Source organism: Dermochelys coriacea, chromosome 3 (assembly GCF_009764565.3).
Source record: "Dermochelys coriacea isolate rDerCor1 chromosome 3, rDerCor1.pri.v4, whole genome shotgun sequence".
In the NCBI taxonomy this organism is placed as follows: domain Eukaryota; kingdom Metazoa; phylum Chordata; order Testudines; family Dermochelyidae; genus Dermochelys; species Dermochelys coriacea.
This window is the reverse complement of record NC_050070.1, coordinates 118,226,562-118,231,844: the sequence shown is the minus strand read 5'-3', so window position 1 is coordinate 118,231,844 and position 5,283 is coordinate 118,226,562. Positions and strand designations below refer to the sequence as shown.

The 5,283-nt window shown below is 40.8% G+C and overlaps 1 long non-coding RNA gene across 1 annotated transcript; it reads left to right on the top strand.

The window, feature by feature from the left end:
* Window positions 1-952: 952 nt before the first annotated feature.
* On the top strand, window positions 953-1,765 carry LOC122459477. The gene is made up of 3 exons (XR_006280196.1): window positions 953-1,004; window positions 1,108-1,214; window positions 1,586-1,765. It is a non-coding gene; the product is annotated as an uncharacterized LOC122459477 (long non-coding RNA).
* The last annotated feature ends 3,518 nt before the right edge of the window (window positions 1,766-5,283 follow it).

Below are 5,283 nucleotides of genomic sequence, written 5' to 3'. Positions count from 1 at the left end.
AACCACAAGTCTGTTCAGAGGCTATATTTGGGACGAGGTAGTTACATAATAGTAAGTTTAGACTAGAGCTGATAGAAATTTTCCTGATAGAACAGTTTTCTTGCAGAAAGTGCTGATTCCACAGAATCTATGGGAACATATCAAATTCCACTGAAATTTTAGAAAGAAACCCCAGTGGACTGGCTAGCTGGTTCCCCAGCCTACCCACAGCCCCGCTAGCCAACTGTGGGGGAGGCAGGGTCGCTGGGAACAGCACCTCCCCACCAGCTGGCTAGAGAGGCTGCCGGGAGAGTGGGGAGCCAGCTAGCCAGATGGAAATTTCTGAAGAATTCCATTTTTCTTCTTTCAAACTTTTTTTAAAAAAAGTTTATTCCATTGAAAATTCAGGCATTTTGAACTCTATTTTGATCCAAAACCATATTTGAGGGGTGGAAATAGGAGATGCAAAATTTCCCACAGAATGGAAGCTGAAGTTACTGCTCAGTTCTAGTAGAGACCTCTGCACTGAGCAATAGAAAGTCCGGCCCACTGTGCATCTGCTCTCTTACTCACAAATGCTCAGAGTCAAAAGGGGGTCAGCAGTAGGTGAGGACTGGGTTTAGGCCTGTCTGAGGACATAGGGGCTTAAGAGAGATGTTCAGGATGAGAGTGAGACCCTGTGCATTCACCTCTATAGCCCTGATCCAGCTATAGTTAATTGGGTTATTGTAATGATTACTGTAAGCAGATATTGAGTTAATTCACTTGCAGGTGTGTCTGGAAATGCACCCAGGAAGGGTAGATTCTGGTAAACACTTCAACGGATAAGAGACAATAGAGAGCTAAAATACTGTGCCTAACTGACCAAACTGGTCTAACCAGGCTCCGGAGACACAGAAGAGAACAAAGAACTTTGATTGGATTTAAAAGGGGAGGGGCCAGGCAGGAGATTCAAAAGGCAGAGACTTTTGGGGAAAAGACTGACACTCAGATGACCTGCAGACTCCATAGGTCAGGAGTCTGGGGTAAGTTAGACCTATCTAAGCCTTTAGGTTATACAGACCTATGTAGCTTGTTTATTGGTTTAAAACCTCTTCTTTTGTGCTTTTTCTTCTTCCTACTGTTAAGATTAAATAGTCTGGTTTAAGAAGACCTTTTGGAGTCAGTGTATTCATCACTGGTCATAGCTCCCAAGGGGAAGAACTACAGATACTGAGTCCAGTCAGGCCTGCTGGGTAAGCACGGTGGATACACAGGGGCCTATAGCCCACGGCCCTGTCTAAGAGCATAAGAATTCTGGGATTTCACCCCAGGGAAGATAAAGGAATGGGACCTCATACCGGAGGGCGGTGCACTCACAGATATCAAGAAAGGGGTCAAAGGTGCAGGTAAGCCTATGATCATGACAGAAGGATAAATCTCATTCCACTAATTGTAGTTTATTGCAGTTTAGTGCTCAACTCTACAGTATCTAATTACAATTAGCTGACATGATGTTCAGCACAATTTGTACCAGTCAGCATCATGTTGGCTAACTCAGTTCTTCACGGATGTGTTCAAACTTGGTAAAATACATAGTGAAGAATAGCCTTTTGCATGTATATAGGTAATTAGGCTTTGATTCTGTAACTGGAAGCATGCTGGCAGATTGCTGACCTGTGTGGAGTCCCACTGGTTTCATGGATGCATCAATTCACCCCACACAGCCAATTACAGGATCAGGGCCTATCTACTCTCACAGACTTAAACCAGAAGGAAGAACTGTGGCTTAGCTGTAGAGCTCTGTACCAGGTATACTAACATCTTAATTTGCAGTATTTTTATTAATCTAATCGTTGAGGTTGAGTTTTGGGCAGGGGTAGGGGTAGCTACATGCCCTATCCGCACTATATAGACCTTCCTTTCTATTCATTTTTTCTTCTACAAAAGGCTGTGAATTTAGCAGTTGTGATGTGGAAAAATTGGAAAACATCCAGCGGAGGGCAACAAAAATGATTAGGGGACTGGAACACATAACTTATGAGGAGAGGCTGAAGGAACTGGGATTGTTTAGTCTGCGGAAGAGAAGAATGAGGGGGGATTTCATAGCTGCTTTCAACTGCCTGAAAGGGGGTTCCAAAGAGGATGGATCTAGACTGTTCTCAGTGGTAGCAGATGACAGAACAAGGAGTAATGGTCTCAAGTTGCAGTGGGGGAGGTTTAGGTTGGATATTAGGAAAAACTTTTTCACTAGGAGGGTGGTGACACTGGAATGCGTTATCTAGGAAGGTGGTGGAATCACCTTCCTTAGAAGTTTTTAAGGTGAGGCTTGACAAAGCTCTGGCTGGGATGATTTAGTTGGGGATTGGTCCTGATTTGAGCAAGGGGTTGGACTAGATGACCTCCTGAGGTCCCTTCCAACTCTGATATTCTATGATTCTATGACATAAAGGAATCTATTCTCTTTTTTAATTATATGTGTAACTAGAGCTGCAAATAACTACATAAAAAGCAGTCCTTCACTGAATCCAGGAAAAACTCACCTTTTTTTTTTGAGAGAAGCAAAACCTTTTGCTCTTTCACCTCCAATCTTCTGTTTCCCTTGAAAATGAGAACAAGCAAGGAAACAAACAAACAATAATAATAATAAAAAAAGCAACAAAGAAGCAAAGAGTCCAAGCAGAACTCTTCCATTTTGCTGGGCAAATATCTGACTTTGAGCCCATAGGTTGCTGAGAGACCTTGGAAGAAGTCTGCTTTTGCAAACAAGGCAAACAGAAGAAGTGCAAACTCAGAATAGTAAGTCTTTTTTACTTATGATTAATATGTAAAATTATAGATGAGTGAACAGGGGCTTGAAATCTGAGACCCCGCCTTGAATAGTGATCCTGAAATTTCCAAGTCCAGAACTTCAAGTCTGTGGATTGGAACCTGCACTTTAAGTTTAAATCCAGAAGTGGAAGGGACCTGTTCTCAAGATCTTGTTTGGATGCAACCCAAGATTTGATTCTATTCTATATAGGTTCTTAAACCACCTGTATCACCATAATTTCGAAGCACCTTCCAGTAGTGCATTAAGCAAAGCGGCTAACACCTGTCATGTGTGATTTGTACTCTCTCATCATGTTTCTGTAGGGGGAGAACTGTGTGCACAGTGTAGTGTTTTGTTTTGGTAGGCTGGTTTGTATTTACTTTATGCACATGGTCCTATGTATGTGTTTGACGGTGATGAGGTTTGGGATGATCCTTAGTTCCTGTTGGAGTTCATTCCACAGTCTCTGACCAGCCCCAAGAAACATCTGTTTCCTGCAAAGATGATGTTTACCTTTGTGCTAAAAAAGTCCATTGTGCCTCAGGAGCAAAGTTATGGACCACAGTTGCCCTGCCAGAGTTTTAGGTAATCTACATATTGTGGGGACCATGCTACTGAGTGCCTTGGAGAGAAGGAATGAGACCTTGCGTTGATATTCTACAGGATGACAGTGCTGGCTGCTGATGTAATTGAAACCTGAACATTATTCAAATATGAAGATACTTTGGAATGCTTGTCCTCAAGGCAAAAGGCGCATCCATTACTCCTCACAAGAAGGTTGTATTATCACCTGTAGCCCTAGAGTCAGAATTGGAGTTGTCAATCAGTGAGGCTGTAGGAGTCATGGGCAATCCTCTGCACCTCCTTACTGATTTCTGCACAGACTTTACTTCCTTAGCAATGTGTTGGTCACTGTAATTATTTCAGTCATATGTACTGAAGTTCTGAATAGGAGGTGGCTTGCTAATTTTCAGGTCTGTGAATTTCAATCTGGGTTGCAACTTGAACATTATTAGAAAAGAGACAGTTTGTCATGTGCAATGTTCCTGTGGTTAATAAATAATGTTTTATGTTGACATTGCAACACACTGTGCAAAATTGATCAATAAGCAAATGTGTGCAGTATGGTATTGACTTGTGCTGATAAGACAGATCTAAGGGCACAAGGATTTACATAAATTAATACATGCTATTACAGATTCCTATTTTGCTAGGCGTGTGGTCTTAATAGTGACATGGATAAGAGGGGGTTGAAAAGGAGGCTATCATCCATTCTGTGAACAAGATGACTCTCTCATATGAGAGGTAGTACACTTTGCATGGATTACTTTCTTATAAACATTTTTTAGCTGCTTTTGGGTAGTGCTTAAACTTACCCGCATTGTAAAAAGAGAAGGTAACCTCTGATAAATACGTATTCATTTATAAACATATTCTAATCGGAGGTCTGGAAAGCAGGTCTCAAAAAGGAAACATAAAAGTTTGTGCATTCTCCCATCACCATCAAGTCACAAACAGGCTGAAAACGCTCTCTCCCTTATGCCCAAAGGAGCCTAAAGATCCTCTGCACTCCCAGGACTTAGAGTGGACTTCTCCAGTGACAGGATCTCTGATCTCACTTAAAACTAATGGGGTGTTCCTGCTATGGCCCTTTCTTAGTGATAGATTCCTGAGTGTGTTTTCTTTTTGGATGGCCAGCTTGTTCACCAAAAGTTACTTGCAGTCAGAGATGGCCTCCCAGCATGGTATCTCCATGGCTGATTGGCCAGTCCTCTCTTACCACTGCCCAATAACAAAACTTGACAGGCCCTCTAGCACAGCTACATGAGACTAGAGCTAGATGAAAAATTTCAATCAAAACTTCTTGTGGTAAAAAATGCAGATTCAGCCACACAGAACGATTTAACAAATCTGAGTTGATTTTTTTGCAGAAGTGTTTCAGTCAGAAATAGGAAAATTAAAAAAAAAAAAACCCTCCTAACCCAACCAACCAAACCCAAAAACAAAATCTGAAAAAATCAAAATGTTTAATTTCAACATTTCAGAAACAAAGCATTTAGATGTTTTTCAATTTGAAACAACTTTTTGTGTTAAATTTCCTTTTAATTTTATTTTAAAAAATTACATGTAGAAAAATGCTCAAAATACAAATTAAACATTTTTTTTAATTAACAGAGACCCAACAAAATCCATTAATCACCCAGCTCTATGTGAGAGTGAAGCACTGGCTGTAAATCCCTACCCCTAGCATGAATTAATTGGAGAGGGACAGGGGAGGAGTCTAGATTAAATGTTTCACTCATGGTACAAAAATATTTCTCTTACAGATAAAATGCAAGAAAAAACCTGTGCTCTTTCTTTCTTTATTTCTTTCTTTCTTTATTTCTTTCTTTCTTTATTTCTTTCTTTCTTTCTTTCTATTTCTAAAGAAACAAATCATGCTGTAAACGAAGTCTGAGTTTCCTGGAAGCTTGCATGCACGTAGGATGTGGGATGAGCCGGAATAGATTGGA